The sequence below is a fragment of the Halichoerus grypus genome, chromosome 7 (genome assembly GCF_964656455.1).
Source record: "Halichoerus grypus chromosome 7, mHalGry1.hap1.1, whole genome shotgun sequence".
Classification (NCBI taxonomy): Eukaryota; Metazoa; Chordata; class Mammalia; order Carnivora; family Phocidae; genus Halichoerus; species Halichoerus grypus.
Genome location: NC_135718.1, coordinates 2,378,506 through 2,402,135, shown reverse-complemented (window position 1 = coordinate 2,402,135; position 23,630 = coordinate 2,378,506). Strand labels below are relative to the sequence as shown.

At 49.6% G+C, this 23,630-nt stretch overlaps 1 long non-coding RNA gene across 3 annotated transcripts in view; it reads left to right on the top strand.

Annotated features, from left to right (window-relative positions):
* Positions 1-23,630, top strand: part of LOC144382524 (uncharacterized) — a 143,241-nt gene that overhangs the window by 95,459 nt on the left and 24,152 nt on the right. The window lies entirely within an intron of this gene.

The following is a 23,630-nucleotide window of genomic DNA, read 5'->3' as shown; positions in this document are numbered from 1 at the left end:
CTTCAATTAAGTACATGAATGCAGCTTCTCAAGTTAAACCCAGAAAGAAATATATTACAGATTGTTTTAACCAAGCCCTTATCCGTAGTAGCCCAAACCCAAAGCCCCCATATGGGCTCTGCCATCCCTGAGGTAGCGCCATCGCATACCGCGTGGCCTCATTTTGCTCATTGGACAGAATTTATGATCAAGTTATTAGCCAGATTAGCAGAATCTGCAGTGATGGGGGGCCATGCTCAGGCCCACTGAGAAAGCCACAGGGTCAGTCCAAGAGCCACCACGTGGCTTATGAACTCAGCTCCTACTGGCCATACATGAAGGACAGCACATCTGGATCCCTGCTGAGTGGCCACGTTGGCGAAATGCTGCACCATGATGCACTGCTGCTCTAAGAAGTAGCAGAAACAGGAACCAACCCGAAATGGGCTGCTGAGGTGCCTGTTTTCCAAGGAATGCAGCTTAGCCTTTAAAGAAAACTTCCACAAACTAAAATGGGATCGGAAACCTCATAAGTAGAGGCCCAAGTCTACAGACTCCTTAAAAATGTCCTCTTTGAACCAAAAGAAATTTCCAGTTCAAAGGAGAATCCTGTCTCTGCTTTTATCCCTTAAAAAAGCGTAATATATGAAAACACTGAAAACTTTAAAAAGTGCCAGATAAAGGGTACTGGATTACTGAGGACTATGATAACATCACGGATCAATATGGTAATTACAGTTCAATAAAGAAGAAATTGGAAGCTTCCCTCTCTGAGAAATCCCAAGCACTCTTTTCTTGGTGCTGTTCCAGGTGTTACAGAAGCCCCTCCTTACCTTATGCTGTCCTGAGGGCCACTGGCCTGGAAGATGTGCCCACCCCCATTGGCCAGGAGGGTCTGGATGGGGCTTCTGCCGGAACCACACGCACAGCAGAGAGGATCATTATTCGGGGAACACGGTCCAGGAGCCACACTTTAAAGCACTGTGTCCATTTAATCATTTTCCAATCTGTTTCCCTTGTGAATTTCATTATTTTTCATGGAAACAAATATCTGTCAAAATATCATGTTAGGATGGCATTTGAAGATTCCTATATCCTTAGCAATAACGACTTCACATCCCTTTTCCCTTTGAAGGAGAGCTGATGAGCCTCTCTGAAGGTGTCTTCTTGATCCTGGGGCTGTTTTCTTGTCATCAGGTGGTAAATACCCTTAATTGGTTCAGGATGCCCTACCACTGGGCGATAACCATGCTCAGACAACCAGGGGACCATGCAGAAAAATCAGAACAAGCTCAGCTGCTTTTTTCAGGGCAAATAAAGTCTTTAGATGAGAGGCAAAATGTCCTATTATCACTCATAAAAAGTGCCAGGTCTAATATATGGTTGCACTAACATGTTCATTAGGAGAACTGGCTGTATCGAGTGGCTGAGTCTGAGAGCACAGGCACTTGCTTCTGCCATTTGATATCTGTCTCACATTTTATTAGCTAGAAAGCACAAAAGAGATACAGAGAGTACAATTTGAGGATGGTCTCTATGCCCCTGAACTGCCTCTGCTTTACACATGCCCTGGCATAGGGGTGGAGGCCGGTGGGATCAGTGCCCAGAGGCAGGAACCTGTCACCTCATTCCTCTTCCTGCCCTCATTGCTCCATCTCCCACCCAAACTCTCCCACCCTTTCTTACCAGAACGCCCCCTGAGTGGAGGAGAAATGATAGGGCAGTGGATGCCCAAAGACTCACAGCCAAGCGTCCTGCTTGGTTCTCTAAAACACCTGCCCCCAGAGGGAGCCTTGACTATGGGTTGATAATATCCAACCCTTCACAAAGATGAATGGAAGAATCCTCAACTCAACTAGAGCCCAAATGTGATAAAACCTTTCCGGGCTCAAAGCATGGTGGGTTGTTGGAGTTCCAGACACCTTCCCTCTGCTACAGTGATCAAGTTCCTGATCCTTTCAGACCTGCCTTTTCTCCTCCCCACTCACACCCCATTGAATCCACCCCTACACCAGCCCAAGCCCTACTCATACTGTTGGACCCCAAATCACTTTCGAGAAAATGGCAGTGGCTTGGCTTCTGAGTCAGCTGTTCCTATGAAAGCAATTGTGGATGTGATTGGACCAATCAATACTTAGACGAAGCCACAGATTTACAGTCAAACTCTTCTCCTCATAAACACATTTCAGTTGAAAAGCACAATTTCAGACCTGAGGTGAGGCAAACCATCCAGCTGAACTTAAATGGAAATAAAAAGAAACAAAGCATAATAATTCATTGTGTAATAACAAGACCTCTAAATCCATTCTAGGATCCAGAGGCAGAGAGTATGATTTATGATGCCCTTGAAGACAGGCACATTTCATGGTCTAAACTGCTGCCATGCAGGATCGGCGTCAGAGGAGGGACTGAAAACTGGGTTCTCCATAGTCCTCAAGATGGAGGCGGCTTGTTGTGGTCTTGCGAGCTGTAATTCATGATCATGGGTAAGAACAATGCAGAGTTGTTGCGTTTCACAGAGACATTGTCCCAACTGCCTTTTGAGTTCCTTCTGTGGGGTGTCTGGCTTGGACCTGGTTCTCGTTTTCAGGGTCAGTGTACTTTAGGTTGGGATGTCCACAGATGAAGGATTTAAAATAATTATTAATTCATTTCTTTATAAGTCCTATTTTCACACTAATTTTGGATGGGGCATAATACAAGGCACAGAGATAAAAGATGAACAAAACAGGCCTTGTGAGGAATAGAGCCTGTGGGCGAAGGCAGCCGGTGGTCCCATCATCACCAAGGCAGCTGTGCCAAGCGACTGAATCAAGGGAGGTGACCTCCTGGGAGGCGTGACGATGTGCAGGGTCTTATGGCCGAGTAGAGAATTATGGGCATCATCCTAAGAACAATTGGAAATAATGTTAAAGTCTCTCAAAATGGGAAAGATTTGGGCCAGCAGGGCAACATGATCAGTTTGACTTTTTAAGAGATCACTTTATTGGGTTAGAAGGTATAAGAGTGGACATGGATACTCAGATAAGAGTGGACAGAAGTCTTCAGGGCAGCCATGATAGCAGCTTGGACAAGACCAATTATGGAGATGTAGAGGAGAGAGATTTAGGAGGTGAAATCTTCAGGGCATGGTGTAGGATGACCTTCAGGTATGGGGATAAAGGATTGACAGGAGTTTGGGATGGATTTTAGAGTTCTGGTTTGTCTAACATGGTTCTAGTTCCTAAGAAAATGGATGTTGAGGGGACCAACGTTGGAGGAGGTCATGAGTTAATTGCTTGGATATGTTAAACATCCATGACACATGCATGAAGAGATGCTCAGGAGGCTGTTAGGTGTGTATGGGTTTGGAGCACAGAGGGGAAGCCTGGGCTGAGATATAAATTTATGATTAGACTATAGGTGGCAATTAAAGCCATGAGCACAGATGAGATTTTCTAGAGAGAGGATATAAATGCAGAGAAGGAGCTTTGAGAGTCTTTCACAGTGAGTGGCCTGATAAAGGAGGGAGGGTCTGTAGATGGTGATGGAGCAGTCAGGAGTATGTCAGAGGTGGGCTTTATTACTTAATCCCAGGGAGAGAGTCTCCACATGGAAAGTTCTGCTCTGAGTCCAATGGACACTGAAGAACACTCGTTGGAGCTGTCACTGGCAGTGGTGATTATACCAATGACTGCTTTAAAGGAGTGATGTGGGCACAAGGCTATGGGGGCCAGTTAGGAACGAATGGTGGGTGAACAAATAGAGACAGAGCGGTAAAGATGAATCTATTGGTGTTTGGCTAAATTGAGATGAATAAGACTTAATTTCTATTATCACTTCTGATATGGAAGAATATGGATGGAGCAAAGGTCCTTGGGTTAGTCTACCTGGGACAGGTGCTCCCTCCCTCTTGGAAGAGCGGTTCTCCGCATGCTGGCATGTGGTCTGGCCATCTGGCACACAGTGTGCTCACTGTGCGAGCAACCATGGGCAGCAAGCATGGTATTAGCAGTGCTCCGTGATACAGATGGACAGTCCTAAGAAGCCTGGGCCCTCTGACCTCGGGGTGTGGAGAGTGTTCTTATCGACACCCATTGCTTCGTTTCCTTCTCTCTTGACTCTGGACATGAATGGCAGGGTGGAGGATAAATGCTTTCCCTGTGATTTGGGAATGGCAGCTCGGGCGCTTTGTGAGTTGTCCCTTGACTGCAAGCTTTTCACATCAGGGTGACATGGGGACATTCTGCTCTGATAACAATTGAGCCTCACCACTGCTCTTAATAGGCTTGATTTAATGCAACTTTCACAGAAATTCTGCATCGCCAACTGACACATAAGTAAAGGAATTCCAAAATGAATGTACTCTGCTCTGAAGCAAAATGCCTGTCAATACTTGGCCCCGAATCTCAGACATAATCTCTGGAACTTACACAATTTATGAAGGCTGCTCTTATTTCATTTCTTCAGAGTTCCAAGACTTGCAGCTTAATAACACATCACGTAGCCCATGCCACTGCATAACAGGCTGCGACAGCTCTTGGACACATTTTGGAAGTTTACTTGGTGTGACAAGAATGAATATAAAATTATTTGCAATAGATATACCAATAGAAATAAAATTTTTATTTCCATCAGGAAAGCTCTCACCCATGGCACTGGCTGTCACTCAGCACGTGGAGATGGTCCGGGCAGGATCTTCCGCTCCACCCACAGCAGTCTCCCCACCCCCAGGTCAAGCCTGATCCAGAGAGCAGGACAGGCAGGAGGGTCCTCACTGCTTCCCAGGTCCCACTCTCTCCTTTATTCTTCTTCAGTCATCGAACAAGCATGTTTTGGCTCATAGTTTTTTCTCAAATGCCTCTGCCTGTGATGTAGAAACCTTTTCTGAATGTGGGGGACACTGCCAGTCCACAGAAGTGGTGGGGAAACACCTGCTGATTTTGTTGGTATAGACTAGTAGCATGTTATGTATTCTGCTAGGTCAAGTCTTCTCCTGGGTAATCAGGCATGACAAGGGCCTGGTTGCTGCATCTGAAATAGGTCACTTCTTTTCACTTTGCTAAAGCACCGATGCTTGGGCTTTTCCCTTTTCTCCCTTAATTCATTCACCAGATACCAATTTAGCTCATTTCTCTCTGACTCTTTCTGTCTCTCTCTCCTCTCCTTTCTCTCTTTCCTCTCTTCTCCCTCTCTCCCCTTCCCCCATCTCTCACCATACATTTTCTTTCTTACTGTGTGAGCTGAATAATGCACATGCACGGAGGGGGCAGGGAGGAAGGTGGCCCCAAATAGTTCTAAGGGTAACAGCTGGATGGAAGACCTACAGGGAAGGATATAACTTCTGACACACAACTTCTGGTTAGCTATGGGTGCATAAAACAACACAATGTCCAAGATGGTGTCTGGCCCCGGGGGTGGGACAGCTAGAATGGCTGGACACTAGCTGGCATTGCTGTCTCTCCACAAAGCCTCTCCTGGGGCTGATAGGGGCTTCCTCAAGGTGTGGCAGCATAGAGTAGTCAGGCAGCTGGCTCCCCCCAGAGAGAGCATTCCAGTGACAACAAGGGGGCACTGGCCAGTTTCTCATGGCCTGGGCTGGTCCCTTCCATTGCACTCCATCAGTCACAGCAATGACAGTCCCCAGCTAAGACTCAAGCGGAGGGACTAGGGACCCACATATCATGGAGGAAATGTCAAAGAAAACGTGTCTTCTTCAGTCTGCCACAGGAGCTCCTGCTGGGCTGCCACGCAATTCACTGGTTTGCGTGGAGCTCACGGAGATCAGTTTAGGGAGAACTGAACAGGAAGGAGAGAGGAAGAAGTCTAGATTATCTGCGGGTTAGAACCCCAAGGAAAGCTGCTGAGGGAATAAAAATGAATTACCCTGCACCGATGTCAGAACATTATTAAACAGCAACTCAGACATGTGCCCCCAAAACCTGCACGCTGTTTCCAGGATTTCATTTCTTGAAAATTGAGGATTAAAAGAACAGTCTCATTGTAGACTACCTCCACATTGTAAAGTTGCCACAGGGAACCTGCAGGAAAATCCCCATCCACACTCACTCCCAGGAAGGGTGGCCCCTCTTGGTGTCCTCTGCTTCCCTTGCTCAAGGCTGAGATCCAAGTGGCTGGCACGGGTCCCCTGTCCCTCGGCTGTCAGGAAGCTCAGGAAGAAGTGCTGGGTCTGGTTGTAGCGGACTTAGACTGGGTTGTTGCTCCGGCCTCATCACATCGCCCCTCCCACTGCCCTCAGCAGCCACACCCAAGGGCTGGCAGGGGTCTTTGGTCTTTTTATTTTTGTGTAAGTGCATTTTCATTGTATAGCATCAGTGGCTTGGGTATAAGGAAACACGCTAATAATTCAAATTGAAGGATTGTTTCATAGAGGAAGAGGATCTGACAATGGCCATTTACAAATTCCAGCCGCGGAGCTGAGTTCTGCGGTCAGATACGTCCCTGGTGATGCTGTGGGACTGAAATGTGAGGCTCAGGCATTTCTGAGGGATTCCCAGAACTGTTGCACCTCCGGGGCCCCCACGGATTACGGTGTCATTTCTGCATTTCCCTTCGCCCTCCACTGGGAGGCATGCAAAATACATCGGGGAGGACAGTCAGTGAATACTGTATGCAGGTATAAAATGGTGCCTTTCAGAATGGATCCACTGGGAATGGCGCCTGTGAACCTGTTCAGAGTCCATCACTGACTGACTGTCTAACGTACAAAGAGGATTACGCGGCTGTCACGGAGGAAGCTGCACCAGGTGAAACGAGTGCTCGAGCCGTCACATTCCATCTAAATCAGTGAGTAAGTGGAAATCACAATCCAGAGGTTTTTCAAGCACGTTTCCCCAAATTTGAATCTGACTATTCTTAATTACGGATACTGTCACAATCCCATCCTTAATGAGATCAGAGAATTTTTCTCTAGGGAGAAATAATTCTTATTACAAACCAGAGTGCCGGCAATGTGCACATCATGATAGTAAAGGAAAATAGTCATCAAACGTGTTTAATCTTGAGTGGCAAATGAGCACCTTCAGCGCCTTCCCTGGGAAGGCTGAGGCAGCCGGCTGGGGAGGAGGGTCTCTGGGTAGTTAGAGGAGACACGGCAGAGTCTAGGCAGCCACAGAAATGCATGGGGATGATGGACAGAGACCCTCGTGGGCTGTCTCCTTCATTCTCCGTTCCTCAATTCCTGCTCCAAACCCTTGTAATATCTCACTTCAAAGTATAACATAATAAAGAGCAGATCTTCAAAATCCCCTCCTCAGAAAGAGGGAGTCCTGCATTAAAAAGAAATAATTCAGCCCTTCATTTTACTACAGATGAAAAGCTTTACATCTTCTTGGGCAGGAGAGTGGATCTGACCTTTTGGGTCCTCACATCCACCCAAAGCTGTAGGTTTGCTGGCACCCTCTGCCCCGACCCACTGCTGAGGGGTCTGCCAAAGCCATGTGTGTGGGGAATCCTGGTGGTATCCCAAGAGGGAGACAAGCAACGCCCCTCCTGCTCTTGTGGTTTTACCCTCCCCAACCCCAGACCCCAGCTCAGTGGGTTAGCATCACCTAGTTGTACTATAAGAGCACATGGCTGAGATCCTAACTCAGTCTTCTCCCCTCTGGATTTAACCCGTCTGTCACCAACTCTGACCTTTGGAGATCTAAAGCACCTTTCAAGTGCTTCCCTCCCTTCACTGTCCTGTCCAAAGATATTTCTTATACCTCACCTGGGCCATTTTCCCTGAACTGGTTTCTCTTTCCTCACCTTCCTCCCCAAGCTCCACCTCTAGTCTTCCAGAATTATTTCTTAACAGCAACCCACCTACCTTCCTTCCTTCTCTTTTTCTTTCTTTCTTTCTTTCTTTCTTTCTTTCTTTCTTTCTTTCTTTCTTTCTTTCTTTCTTTCTTTCTCTTTCTTTCTTTCTCTTTCTTTCTTTCTCTTTCTTTCTTCTTTCTTTTTCTTTTCATCCATCTATCTGTAATTAGAGTAGTGCCACTCTCATATCATAGACATATTCAACTATATACCTGCAGCAAAAATATCCATATACTCATAGGAGAGACAAAACAATTTAAAATGCCCAGACAAGGAGTATATGGCTCACAATGCATGACGGACAAGCACACAAGCCTGTTGTCACTCAGTAGGACTTGGCTTCCATATGGCTGGCTCTCACTTAATGAGCATCTCATCATGATGTGAAACTGCTATTCATGATGTAACTGCCTCTAGGCTCTGCCCAATGACTCCTCACTCCTGAGGTTCACTTCCTTGTGTAATCCCCTCTTCTTGAGTTTGGGCTGGATCTAGTGGCCTACTAATAATCTAGAATATGGCAAAAGTGATGGGCCTTTTATCTCCAAGAATAGTTTGCAAAGAGATCGTGGCATTGGTCTAGTGTGATCTCAGTTGCTTGCTGTTTTGAACAGCCCTGTGGAGAGACCCACATGGGAAAGAGCCAAGGACACCTCTGGCCAATAGCCAGAGAGGAGCCAAGGCCCTCAGTCAGAAATCCTATGAGGAATTGAGTCCTGACAACAATCATGGGAGTGAGCATAAAACAGATCCCTCTGATCCCAGCCTTCAGATGAGACTGCAGCCCCTGCCAACATCTTGGCTACAACTGTTATGAGAGACCTTGAGCCAGCCAAAGCACACCCAGATCCCTGACTCCTGAAAAAACAGAGAGTAATTATTATTATTGTTTTTAACCACTAAGTCTTGGGATAACTCATTATATGGCAATAGATAACTAATACACAAGGAAACTAGTAATTTTAGGGATTTTCAAGAGTAATTTCCTGGCAACAAATTCAGGCTCCACCACTTACTAGCTGTGGGAACTTGGAGAAGCCACTTTACCTCTTTGTCCCTCAGGTTTCTCATCCAGCATAAGGGTATGGTGGGTCTCCACTTGACAGGTCTGTCATAGGATTAAATGAGATACTACTTTTCAAACGCTTAGGGCTGTGCCTAGTATATGGAGAAGTGCTCAACAGATGTTTGGTTTTATTGTCGGATTCCGATTATGTGAAATATCCAGAATAGGCAAATCTTTAGAGACAGAAAGTAGATGAGTGGGTGCCTGGAGTGGGGGTGAGGGGACAATTGGGGTAATTGCCAACAGACATGGGGTTTCCTGTTGGGGTGATGAAAATGTTCTAAAGCTGACTTTGGTAATGGCTCCAAGACTGAGTACACAAACCCCACTGAATCGTGCACTTTAAATGGGTGAATTTGTGGTATGTGGATTATATCTCAATCAAGATATTAAATTAGGAAAGAAAAGAGTAATTGTAACGCTACATGACTTTTGCTTAATCCCAAGTGCATGGGTTGGGATCTTTCTATGGCTCCTATGGAACCTTCTCCTATGGTTTCCCATACACAGGCACTCTGGACTCTTGCCAAGCTGGTGTATTCAACGTGACTCAAATGCTCAGCTCTCCTGTCCATCCTGCCATCTTCTCTCTCTGTAGAACCTCTTGCACTCCTTGCTCTCCCCACAAAACCCCCATCCATCATTCTGAATTCTGCTCTGGTGACTCACCTGAGTAGCCCTGGAATCTTGGTGGTGCTGCCAAGGCAGCTGGGCCTGGTGGCCTCCCCCAAACTCAGGGCTGAGGGGTAGTGCTTGTGCCCTGCATCAACCACTGCAGTCACATCCCTCAGGGAACCTGGATCCCTTGGCTCAATAAATTAGGTATAAAGAGCAGTTTGCAAATACGGTGAAGCAAGATGTATTGGAGCAACCAAGGTGATAGTCTGACCTGATCTTAGAAACCCTCTTTAGTTTCAGCTGGTTTTAAATTCAAGTGATGTGTTAGTGATGGTCAACTGCTGGTTTCATCTTGCCATTATCAGTTTCCTCTTGCTGCACGAAAAACGACTCCACAGCCTCATGGCTTAACGCCACAGCCATTTACTGTTGTAGGGTGGGCTGGGGGTCAGCAGATCTAAGGTAGACATGGCCGATCCTGGCTGGATTTACTATCATCTGTGAATAGGCTCCCTGATGCATCTGCGGGTCAGCTGGGGGCTGCGCTCTACTGTGGGCTGAGCTGGAGAAGCGTGACTCCACATCCGTCATCATCCCCTTGGGTCTCAAGGACCAGACCAGACATGTGATTCTCATGGTAGCAGTTCAAGCACCACAGTGGAAGCATTCAAGGCCTCTGGAGATCTAGGCTCAGACTAGTGTGAACAGCCCTGTGGCTGTGAACAGAGGCATTCAAGGCCTCTGGAGATCTAGGCTCAGACTAGTGTGCTGTCTCTTCCGCCTTGATCTTCAGGCTACAGCAAGTCACATGTGGCCCCAGGTTCAAGAGGTAGAGAAATCAAAGCTGCCTTATTCGTGAAAGTGATCTTAGTGACAAAGAGTGTGGATGCAGGTGGAGGTAAACGTCTGAGGACATGAGCACAGAGCCACACACTGCTCTTCCCGGCTCTGCACAGAGTAAGCCACGTTGCCAGGATCCCTTGCCTTCCTGCTTCTAGGCTGGCATAGGTAATGGAAGGGGAGAATGTCGCCTCACTCTGCCTATGGAGGCTTTTCTGGAAATGACTGCATCTCCTTTGTGCCTCCAACTCCCACTGGACATCCCTCTTGCCATGTTCCCAGCTGTCACCAGGACCCCCTCTCCCCATGGTCTAGTTCCCAGCTGAAGGCCCTGAACCCTGGGCCTTGCCATGGCCCTTCAGCCCCTGGGATGTAAGTGGCTCCTGCAGGGCTATTCTCTGCTTTGCCTCATTACTAACGCAACAATTCCCTCTATTAAATTCTCTCTATTTAGAGGGCCTAGAGTTTTCTTGGCCAGATCCCAACTTACAGAGTGCTCTGCAGACACCCCACCCTTCCCTGATCTCTGTGGGATATGATCTGTCTTGGGTCAGGTCAGCCTTGTGCAGGTGGAGAGAGACGTGAGAATATTTATTGAACATAGTGGTTGATAAAGAAAAAGTCACACTGGTCTTTCCTTTCCTGGGAGCATGGATTTTTGAAGACAGTAACATAAACACGGATGAAGTAATTCACTCTTTAGTTAAATAGTCTATAACTTTAGACTCTTCAGGACATATCACCAGTCTGGCCTTGCATGACCCTGAGTGCCGGGCTGTGCCCTTGGCCATGCTGCTGCTTGCTGCCTTCCAGGACAGCGTGGAAACATGGGACAAGTATCCTGCCAGCTCGCTGGGTGGGGGGAGAAGAGCTACTTGGCGTGGGACGGTGAAGAGCTTGGGCAATGTGAAATGGAGCTCCCACATCCAAAATATATTATCTGTATGAAATGGTGCTTCTCGCCACTTTGTTACAATTGAATTTTCATTTTCTATGAAAAAAGCAAAGCAAAGCAAATAAGACTTCTACCTTGGAAGAGGGCTTCTTTGCAGTAAAATACCCACTTGGAATGGAGGTCTGCTCGTGCAGATTGTTAGCTTGGCTGGTGCACATTCCTAGCGCTAATAAACTTTAATTTAAAATAGTAAACTCACTGCTTTCTTTTGACATATATATGGGTATTACATAATTATAGAACAAATGGCTTTTCTGGGGAGGTCATGAAAGCCCGTGATTTAGTACACATGCTGTTGAAGATGCGCAACACTTTCCACTCCTCATTAAAATCTGACAATCTACACAAATCATCCTGCAGTGCAGGCAGCCACCCCCTCCCTCTAATGCTGATTATCAGAGCAGCTAGGAAGACACCAGCTTCATCTGTTTGACAGATAAGGGATTCTGTTGGACAGGCTTCTACTGTGACAGAGGCAGTATCTTGAACCACAGGACTGCACAGTCATTTCAGCCTTTATAAAGCCAAGTCTTGGGAAGTTAAAGGCTTCAGGCCTCAAAAGATGTGTGAGGACTATTTACTCATCACCTGTAATCTATACAGCAATTTTCATTAAGAGTCAAGTATCAAATCAAGTATCAAGTTTCAAATCCTTTCAAGGTGCTTTTCCTTTTGTTTCTATTTTCCTGTTTCTGTGGTTCATCCATCCCACTCTTTGTCAGAAAAGACTATCCCACTGTCATGACTATTCCAAACAGGCTTTCCTTCTAAGCACGAGTGCTCATGTTAGAGGACTCTTATGGTATTAACACCAAATAGTCCTGTTGCATCTCTTGCCTGTGATGATCAGAACAATTTAGTAAAAAGTTCTCTGTGGATCTTCCCAAGGAAGGGATAATAGCTCAAACTTGTTCCTGAGGGTCAAAGCCTTATCTATGACCACCTCTGTCACCTGCCACTGAAGATCCCACTGGCCCCTTTCTATCTATGTCCAACTTTTATAGTTCTCAGAGGGGGAGTTGTTATAAATCACCTTGTCTACTGTTCCTGGACATGGATTTCTGTCTTCATTTTTGTTAGAATGAGTCATTCCTCTTTCACAGAGTTACCACAGCTGTTTCTGAACATTTATTTTTCACACAAATTATAGATATGTCTAAATTCTTTAGAAAGAGTAATTGCAAAAGTCATGGAATAATCTACTGGGATACAGACTAGCATTGTCCTTTCTGTAGTTATTTTGCTGTCTGATTTTGTATTTATCTATGTCATGCAGTTATGTCAAAGGCATAGCCACTCCCATACTCTGGATATGCTTTCCATAACATCCATGGGACAATTCCTCTCTCTAATAATTTAGATGTTGTACAGTAGGAGAATGACTTCTGCACATGTGCTGTGTTCCTGGCTATCTTGTGAGCTCTTCAAGGACAGGACCAGTGCTACGTATCTTTGCAGCATCACCATCTTACACCATGTGCTGGGGCAGGCTTGTACTGGTTCACAAGAGTGGATTCTACACATCTTTCCCCAACTCTGTGTCCAGTGATGTTGTGTTGCTTCATTGAAATACAACATGTTGGGAATATTTACACAACAAAAGTTGACCAACACCACAACACATCATTTTTTCCCCAGGAGACAGTTTACCCACATAGCATTGGCATGCTTCTTACATATTTGCTAAGTGGCTGAAGACACGTAGCATTTATCTCAAGATGTTGAGGCAAGCTTTTCTGTACAGGGCTATTTTAAGGAATTACTTCTTCCAGGTAGGAAGGAGGGCATGATCTCTAACTGTGCAGATGGAGAACTGCAGGTGAAGAGAGCTGCAGCAAGCACCAGGTCATAGACCTGCAAAACCACGTCTCACCTGACACTTAGCTAGATTGGAAGGGAGTGGAGACTGCACGGTGCCTTGGTGAGTGCTGTTCTAAAGCAATTCCAAGGGCACCTGAGGAGAGTCCTCCATGCTAAGCATGTATTAGCTTCACATGTGGATCTAGAATGGCGGTTGCTTCTCATGCTCTTGTGTTAGCTGGTAATGATTCACACCCACTCTTCTCCAAACAAGTGTTGGTTGAGTGAGTCTAAATTAAGATATTAACTACTGCACATATCAGGATCTTCAAGAAATTCTACCTTCCACGCTTCAAGGAAGTGTTGATTAAAGATATATTAAGGTCACATTAGAAGAAAGATGGAGGCAATTCTGGGGGCCTTGCAATGCTCATGAATTACTCCTCTCTATATGGAACTTAATTCTGTCATTAATTTCATGGTAAGATAAGGTGTGTTCTTCCAGAACTGCCACCCAAACTGTGTGAAGTTTCTCAGGAAGAGAAGGGTTAATGAGCCTCCACAAATCTTTACATCTTACCTGGGATTATCTTGATCACAGAAACATTTCAGGTCAATGTGCTGAATGTAAAATTATGACTTGTTGATGTCTCACATTTCAGAGAGAGATTTTATTTTGGGGGAGCTATTAGAAACAATGACTCCTAGTAAAGACTTTCTTTGGGCATGTGAAACATTTAAGTATTTTCCTGGTATCTTTAGGACTAGAAATAAAAATGCAGTCTAGTGAGTGATTCCATACAGCCATCTTGGCAAAAGGAAGTTAAAAGAGATAAAAGGTGAAATTGACAGCCTCATCCATGTTATTAATATTCTACAAATAGCAAAATATATAAAATTCCAACAGTGGGAGCCAAATGCAGAAAAATATGCTTCTCAGATCAACCTGAAAGAAAACATTTGAGATGAGGTAGATTAAATGAGTCTGAAGCCCCAGGCTTAATTCCCACAGCCCTGTGGATCAACTCCAAAATGATCAATATATTTTATTCAATCTCATATGCTGTCTGGTCTTGTCTGTGAGATGTGAGATGGGTTAACTGATGAGCTGGTCAGCTGTCTAGCTGTTTCCCCTAATTGTTTTATAAAGAAACTAATATGCTTTCTGGCTGCTGCCGCCATGTTCCTGCTATAAGTGTGATGAGCCTTGACAGTGGATTCCAGGCAAATATTTCAGACCAAAGTCCCTCACCCTTTGTAACTGCAAAGCAACTGGCTCTATTACTGGGGATGTCGCTTGGACACTTTTGAACCTGGGCTTTGCAGGGAATGGCATGATGAATGATGTAGTCTAGACGCTTCTCTGGGATGGTCCACTGGTGCTCCTCATGGCAAAGCAAATCTCCAGCTTCCTTTTGTTTTTTTAGGATTCAGGGCATGCTCTCTGACTGACTGTGAAGCTCTGAGATTTAGCCCTGCAGTCTCCTGGTGGTCACTGGACCCGCTCACCGGGCCCATGCTCAGACGAGGCCTTGAGAATGCGCTGAGCTCCAGCAGGAGTGGGGACTTCACGTGCCAGCTCCCCAGGTCCTGGCAGGCCTCCCGTGCCTCCTGTTGGCCCCACAGCCTCACACATGGTTGAGGCCGTACAGGGGTCCCGGGAAGCCTGCTTCTCCGGTCCACAAACGAGTCGAAATCGGGAGGTGGGGGAGATGAGAGTTTACACACGCATGCATATATATATCTCTGTTTAATAAACATCTGGATAGTGCTGGTCCGGTGCATGCCCTGCCCTCTGCACTCTACAGAGAGTAACTCCCTTAATGCCTCGTGCCCAAGCCGTCTTACGATGCAGGTTATCCTGAGATTGTCCTATCTTGCAGATGAGGGAAGTGGGGTTCCATGTCTGTGCTCTGCATTACCAGACCATGCCCTCGTCACGCGGGGTCCCCCGGCCACACAGGAGGGGCGGCCTCCCCGGAGGAACGGGGTTCTCCTTGTTTGCATTCGTCCTGGTCAGGGGTCCCCACAAGGAGGCCATGAGATGAGGATCCAGGTGAAAATGTCCCTGAAAAAGGAGGTGGGCTGGGTCACAGGGGTCCACCAGGGACGCCTCTGACCGCCAGCAAGGTGGGTGCAGCCCACGGAGCGCCCACTCCTGCAGGGGCGCGGGAGACAGAGACCGCACGCAAACGGGGCGGGGCGCTAGAGCCCGCCTCCCCTCACTTCCGGTCCGGCTGGGGGCTGCCCCGGAAGCACACGCCAGGACTTCCGGCGGCAGGCTGAGGGTGGCCGGCTGGGGCAGAAGCAGCGGGACCCAGAGAAGTGGCAGGGCCGCGAGGGGACGGCGCGCCGAGGGCGCCCACTGCTGTGCTTTGTGCCACTTCGGTGTTGCACTCGGGCAGGCTTTGCTTGTTCAAAAGGTGGCCCGCCCGCCCCTTCCTGTTTTTGAACAGCGGCTTCACTGTCCGCCCCGCTCCCTGTCCGTCGCTGAGCGCGGCGCGGAGGGCAGAGAGCCTGAGGGCCTCGTCGGCAGGTGGAGCGGCGTTCTGTGCGCCCGAGACGCTCGGCGCCCTGTGCACGGGAGCGGCGGGGTCCTGAGGACGCGCTGCGGTCACTGTGCGCCCCCCGTTAGGGTGGCCGCCGTGCTCGAGCACCCGGGCGGGGCCCTCCCCTCCAGCGCAGACCGCGCGGGCGGACAGAGCGGAGGGCTGAGATGCCGGCCCGGGGGTCGTGGGGGCCTGCGCTGTGCGGAAGGAGAGATGCACAAGGGAGTACGCGAGCCGGGGCTCTAGAAGGACCGCGAATCCGGGCACCCCGGCGTCCAGCGGAGACGTGTCCTCTGTGTCCGAGGACGACGGCGTCAGGAAGACGGAGTGATGGGCAGAAGGAGGCAAGGTGGTGGCAGCGTCCAGCAGCGTGTGCGGGCCGCGGCCACCGTCCGGGGAGCGTGGCCAGTAGAGTCCCTGCCTCCTGGGTTCTCCGGATGTGCGGTGTGGACTCCTGCGCTTCGGGGGCTCAGGGGTCCAGAGCTGGAAGGGGGGTCCCCAGCAGGTGGGCAGGCTTGGTGATGTCGGAGAAGAGCTGCAGAACCGCGAGAGCGAGCGACCCCTCCTCGCTCTAAAGAGCCCCCAGGAAGAGGGAGCTGGTGGTAATCCTTTGGCAGGCGATCTCCTGCTGAGTGGCCCCGGGGACCTCAGTCCCTGCAGGGCACCACTCACTGTGTGTCGGAGCGTTTGGACCCCCCTCCACCTCCTCACATATTCTTACCCCACGTTCTCTTCAAATGGCCCAGAGTGAGAGAGGGGAACCCCGAGTCTCCTGGATGCCCATCATGTGTCTTCCTAGGACTCTCTATAGTTTCTTTCAACTTTTGTCCTCTTACTTGGTTTCTCAAGGCAACAAGAACAGAGGAATGAAAAGCCTTTTCAAAAAGAGCAAGCAGAGGGCACTCATAAACAGGATGAAAGAGGCACAGAAAGGGGGTGATGTTTCTTTTGAAAGCAGTTATGCAAGTACCATTACAGAGCTAAGACTTTTAAAAATAGACCAGATCAAACATGCATCTGTTTTCTGAAGAGTCAGGGCCTTCAGTGAGATAAAGGCGGCTGTCTCCCATACAGAGTACCTCCCACTGCCCTGTGCCTTTTGCCTGCACACGAGGGGCTCAGTTTACCGACAGGAACTGTAGCCTTAAATCTGCCAAACAGATCAAGGATCATTTTCCTATGTAAATAAAATGATGGTGATGAATTATTCAGGAGCTGGGCCCAGTCATTTGTATGCCTTCATCATGTACACAGATGTATAATACAGTATGTCTCTCTCAAGATGTTTTCTAATATTTATGAAAACAATTCATAAAATTAAATCCCATTAGTTCTAGATTAGCACTTGACATTCGTCAGACTAATGACTCTTGTTGCTAGAGGGGGTACCCAGAGTTTCAATAACCACTTAATGGCTTCTTCTGATGACTGCTCAGCAGACTTATCCCTACTTTTCTTTACAGAGATGACTTTGTTCCTATAAAAGTATATTTTTATCTAGCGTGTAACTCAAACTTTCCATTTCTGGTGGAAGCTGATTCTTTGTTCAGTTTCATATTTAAAAACAATCATGTCAGATAAAGTTTCCTGGAGGACGTCGATAGACGTAATCATGGCCATTTATCAACTATTGGATTTTTTGCTTCCCCAGATCACGGTTGGCTTTGAATGTACAATGTGATATTGTCGTCAGTGCTGATCTGATTACCTGGCTCAGTGGAGGAGAAGCCTGTGCTTTGATGAGTACATCAGTGTGTCATCTGAGTTCTACTTGGCTGTGTCACATCACCTACTAGAGATGATTTCTCACGAGCCTTTTTCACTTGCATCTTTTAATTCCTTATGCTCACCGTCGATCAGATAGATGTTCCGTATTGTTAAGAGGCTCAGATGCCTCTGATGTGATGCGTACTGAATACTGTAGGGGAAGCAGCACTCAGAACACAGACTGCAGAGTTGAGGGTACCTTCAGGTCTGAAAATATGTGGTCTTAAGGTCAGCAACTCTGGGACTTTGTTTTAATGGCGAACAAATGTATCGGGGTCAGACCATGTTCCTGCCAGACTAGGTGATGCTAAAGGGATGGTCTCCATCCAAGAATCTCTGTCTCCGAAGTACCCTGGTATCTCAGATGTCATCAGCAGAGATCAATTTCTTTAGTCTTGCAGAGTGGGACTGAGTCCAAAGGGCCACTGCCCACCAAGAGGGGGCAAGAGGAGGAAGCAGAATGTTCCGGGGACACAGGTCAGTGGAGTGGGAGGAAGAAAGGGTCCCAGCACAGAGGCCATGGCAGGGCTGCCGCCATGTATGTAACAGAAATGGTCATCAACATCCAGAGAGATGAAGAGAAGTAGCACAGGGCCACACAGCACCGCAAACAGAGCTTCAAGGGACCAAAGTGGGGCCGGCAGGGGAAGATGGCCTCCAGGGGACAGCTGAGGTGAAGCTTAGTGCTTTATAACAAGGCAGGGAACCAGGAGAGCTGAGTGGGCGTAGGCAAACAGGAAGGGGGGTGGGGCTGAGCACAGTGTCACCGGCTGGGCTTTCAGGGAAGATGATTCCAAGAGAGTCACTGTGCAGGACTCTTATTGGGAGGGCCCGTGGTAGACCCCATGGGCCCCATCAGAGTTAACTTTTGGGCACGGATGGCTGGGCCTTTATACTCTATCCTCAGTTACTCATTGGTGTGGCCACTGCTAAGGACATGACCAGGTCACAGGGGCTGAGGCAGGCCCTGGGGGTTTGGAGCCCTGCAGGTTGTCTACTGACCACACTCCCAGCCAGACTGGGGACCCACCAGGGCAGCACACACGCATGTGTATTTCCAGGGTGCCCTGTTGGGATCATGGTCTACACTGAGCACGGATGCTGTTCTGACACAGGCCCTGTTTATCAACAGATTCTGGAAAAGGCCAAGAATGCAGGCCTCTTGGCATGTTGTTTTTGCCCTAAAGGGAGAAGTCTTTGAAAGGCCAGAAACAGACCCTTGTGCACAATCAGGGCTGGAAGGATGTAGCAGCTGGACTGGCCACCTCTGCCTCGAATCTTCTTTCTCAGCAGAGCCGTTTCTGGGCTTGGGCCCATCCCTGTGGAGGCCGATGGCTGGAGTCCCAGGGACCCATCAGTCTGCCCCCGAGGCCCCTCTTCCTGCTCCTGAAATGCAGCCAGACACCCCGGCCGCGGCTTCTGCTCGTGCTGCAGAGCCCGTTCATCATGTCTCCAATAGGATAAAGGCCCTGATGAAATATTTATTGAATTTTAAGTGCTGCACATCTCTTATAAAGTAGTACACTTTTCATTATGATTTCCACTTGTATTTTTGTGTTTCTAGAGACTGGCAATTGTTAACGATCACAGGACTTTTTGCTTGGTATATCCTCTCCCTCTAGGCTTCTTCATCATAACCTTCTCCTATTAATCAGGTTTTGAAGAAGCATTAACAAAATTCACCTATTGGAGAAAAAATGAACTTTTAAGACAAATAGGTACATTAGCCTGGAGGGTTTTCAGAGGCCGTGATCTCTCTTGCTTCCTCCCCTTTCCTTCCTGGGTGAGTTGAATCCGATTCTGGGACCAGGTTCAAGTCTCACCTGTGATCGCAAACTCCCGTGTGCTTCTCTATCTACCGTCCGTGTTGCGAGGTCAGCCGCCCTCCCTTCGGTGGTCTCCCCTGCGGCGTGGGGGTGTGTCTGGAGCTGCGCTTCCCGGGGCCCCCCGCCCCAAGTGGTGCCGGTGAGCGCTGCTCGCCGGGGGCTCAGGGTGGCCAGGCGGGGCTGCCGGGGTTCCACCACAGTGCCAAGCAGATGCGCACACAGCCCGCAGCAGGCGGGGGCAGACGGGAGGTCCCGGGAGTTTCCTGGGGTGCTCCGTGAGGCCCCCGCTTGCTCTGGCGACGGCCGTGCCTGGCGACTCGGGGCCCTGGACAGTGGTGTTCAGGTGCGCTCTGCCGGGGACTTCTGCCATTTGGTCCTCTGGCTGGGCAAGCCTCTCTGTACTCGGAACACTTCACGGGATGTGATCCTGCTTCCCTGATCAGACCGCGGCTGTGAGCATTCATATAGGCAGTGAGAAGCGTGGTTCAAACGAGCCAGGACACTCCCAGGGTGGCCCAGGGCCTGGAGGAAGAGGCAGAGGGACTGGGGGGAGCTGGAGAAGGAAGCCAAGCAGTATCCCTGAGGAGCATGGCGCAAAGCATCCTCTGGGCCCCACTGGCCATCTGGCTTGAGGCAGGATCAAAGTCACAAGTCGGCCCAGCCTGCCCCACCCCCACGCCCGTACCCTGCCCCCTGCCCTCTGCCCCCTGCCCCCAGGGGCAGCCCAGGCATTCCCTGGGCTTTACGGGGGAAGAGGTGGAGCTAATCGGTGGTGGACACAACCAGGGCTGCACGTCCTCATCTGAGAGGCCGGGAGTCCCTTCTCCCTTCGGTCTGATCGAGGGAAGCATTAGTAATCTGCTACAGAGTTTGCAAAATATCAGGCAGTTTTGTTTTGTCTCGTTTATAGCAGTGTTAAAAAATCACACTTTTCCCCAAGATAGAGAAAATACAAACAGAAAGCAGCACTTGGCACGCACCCCAGTTGCCATCTGCCCACCCTGCGCCCCTTGCCCGCCTGCATGAACCACCTTATTAATTGGGACACTTTCACAACTTGCTTATCTGCTTCCAGTTGCTTGCTGTCTGGGTCATGCTTGGTTGTGGCTTCCTTCCTGGTAACTATGAACCTTTGATGTCAAAACAAAAGACTCTGTTCCTTTTTTCCTCGTCAGCGTCAAAGCTACTGATGTGGGGATGGTTAATTACCGCACGGAGACACCGGGATGTTTGGCATCCACCACCTCGCCGTGTCCTGTGATTCTTCTTCCACCGAGGCACAGAAAAGTGGCAACTTGCTAACTGTGTGGTGTTCACGAGAGGCAGAGCCGAGGCGGGTGGTGATCCTCTGGCTCTGAGCCCTGAGTGGGAGCTTCTGGGGCTACCTCCACCATTCTGCGAGGCAGTCCTCATGTCTGTCCCCAGCTCTGTCCCCTCTCTCCCTCTGTCCTTCTGTCTTTACCTCTCCCTCTTTCCCCTCCTTTTCCCTTGGCCTCCTGGGAAGGTGGGGGACAGAGGCAGACATCAGTAGTCTGTGCAGGTGAGGTGCACTTGACTTCCCGATCGGGACCTGTCGCCTCGAGCTCCTTGTTCTGTCCGACCACTGGGTAGTTCAGTCATTTGGAGAAGGCAGCTTCTTTCCTTGAAGAGCTATGCTGTTTTCTGAGTCTTGGGCAACCCAGAGCATTGGGGAAACTATCCCCTCTTAAATCACACCCCCATACCTCGTGGTGTGGTCCTGGTCCTGGCCAGCATGGCCTTACAGCTTTGGGGCCAGGCTTGGGCAGGGAAGTGGGCATCTGTCACCTGGTGGCCCCTTTCCAGGGCCTCTAGGGACCCAGTTCCCCTTTTAGTCCTCACCCTCCCCACCTGAGGCATGGGTATCCTCAAGTTAGAAACATCTCTATCCCCTCCTCTCTCATCCCTAGAAGCACTACAGGTACCTCCTTCAGGGACACTTGGATCTCTCTTGCTCCAAGCCCTCCCATGCATTGACCTTCTCAGCCCAGCTGGATCCACCATTCTCCCCAGTGAGCCTAAATTTAGATATGGCCATAGATACTGCAGTAGGGCGAGTAGGCTGGGGTGGGTATGGTTGGGGGGGTGGGTTTGAGAATAACTGCAGACAAGTCCTGTGTTGTAGGCTCTGTTCCGTCCCTTTGGCATGAATTCATGCATTCTTTCTGGAAACACTACGGTGTATTATATATCATGGAGGGTAGGCAAGCCACGGAGCAAATAGCCTCCCAAGTATGGAATGGCTCAAGCTCCTTGGAAGTTGGCTTCTGACTCAGCTAGGGGCAGTGGGCGGACAAGCTGCTGGCTGGGCAGCGCTGGGCCGTGCTTAGCTCAGGGACCAGGCTGACAAGGCCCTGCCTCCTGCAACACACACGGTTTCCAAGGTTGCCATGGTGATCCTTTTCTCTCCAGCCAGCCAGGGAAGGGAACGGAGGGTGGCAGAGAGCCACCAAGGGTTTTGGGAAGGGAGGCCTTCTACTCATGGTTCATTGCCTGGAGTACTGAGCTAGAACAGGAACAGTGAGGTGTGTTGTGTTATCTCGGGCCTCTTCTGGGGCCCTTCAGGGCATGTGAACAGGTCAGGGCCAGAAAAGACAGAGCCTCCAGGGGTGAGGAGACTTTCCTGAGGGCAGACAGTGAATAAAGTGTTAATATCCTCAATCAACAAGAAGTAGAAGTGAGATCTGAACTTGACTCCACTCTTGGAGCAGTTTGGAAGAGCAGAGCCCTTGAGGGACACTTGGCTGCTCTCTCTGGGTTGCTTTGGTTTTTGTGTTACAGGCAGCCGCCAGGCAGAGCAGAGGACGCAGGGCCAGCAGGGGTGTGGCTGGGGCGGGGGCTGGGGACAGTCAGGGCAAGATGCCCACCCCTTTCATTTCTTTTCCTCTGGAACCCCTATGCCTAGGGAAAGGCAGGCAGGGTCATGCCTGGTAGCCTCCTTTCTTAAGTGTACATGGGAGGACTGGACACTGTGCCCAGGGCCTCCTGTGCCGATGCAGGCAGCAGAATCTGGCAATGAGGGATCCAGAGATGCAGGAAGGACGAAAGAGCCTCAGCTTTGAGTCAGACAGGGTGAGTCCACACCCATCTTGCCTCCTACTCTCTGAAGCCTTGGGCAGGTGACAGAGACTATCCAAGCCATGTTTCCTTAGTTGTCTTACGGACATAATGACAGGAGCCACTCCTGAGACATTTGAGGACTAAGCCAGATTCCACACATAAGGGAGCTGGAAATGGTAGCATTCCTTATGCAGTTATTCTCCATTGCAGCATAAAGAGAATGCAAGGAACCCCTGAGGATGAGGATGGGATGGGAAGGGATGGGGATGGGATGCGGATGGGATGGGGAAGGGATGGGGATGGGATGGGATGGGGAAGGGATGGGGATGGGATGGGATGGGGATGGGATGTGGATGGGATGGGGAAGGGATGGGGATGAGGAGGGATGGGAAGGGAATGGGATGGATATGGGCTGGGGATGGGATGGGGATGGGATGGGAAGGGATGGGAAGGGATGGGATGGGGATGAGATGGGGATGGGATGGGGATGGGATGGGGATGGGACGGGATGGGATGGGATGGGGATGGAATGGGATGGGATGGGGAAGGGATGGGATGAGATGGGGATGGGATGGAGATGGGATGGGATGGGATGGGATGGGATGGGAAGGGGATGGGATAGGATGGGATGAGATGGGGATGGGATGGAGATGAGATGGGGATGGGAAGGTATGGGATGAGGATGGGATGGGATGGGGATGCAATGGGATGGAGATGGGATGGGGCTGGGATGGGGATAGGAAGAGGATGGGATGGGATGAGGATGGGTTGGGAAGGGATGGGAAGGGATGGGATGGGATGGGATGGGAAGGGATGAGATGGGGATGGGAAGGTATGGGATGGGGATGCGATGGGATGGAGATGGGATGGGATGGGGATGGGAAGAGGATAGGATAGGATGGGATGGGGATGGGATGGGATGGGAAGGGATGAGATGGGAAGGGATGGGAAGGGGATGGGATAGGGAAGGGCTGGGATGGGAAGGGGAATGGGAAGGGGATGGGATGGGGATGGGATGGGAAGGTGATGGGATGGGGATGGGATGGGAAGGGGATGGGATGGGAATGGGAAGGGGATGGGATGGGAATGGGAAGGGGATGGGAAGGGGATAGGTTGGGGATGGGATGGGATGGGAAGGGGATGGGCTGGGGATGGGATAGGATGAGATGGGATGGGATGGGATAGGATGGGATGGGATGAGATGGGAAGGGATGGGATGGGAAGGGAATGGGATGGGATTGGGAAGGGATGGGGACTGGGTGAGATGGGGATGGGATGGGATGGGGATGGGGTGGAATGGGGATGGGATGAGAAGGGATGGGGATGGGATGGCAGCCTGTGCATCTCTGTAC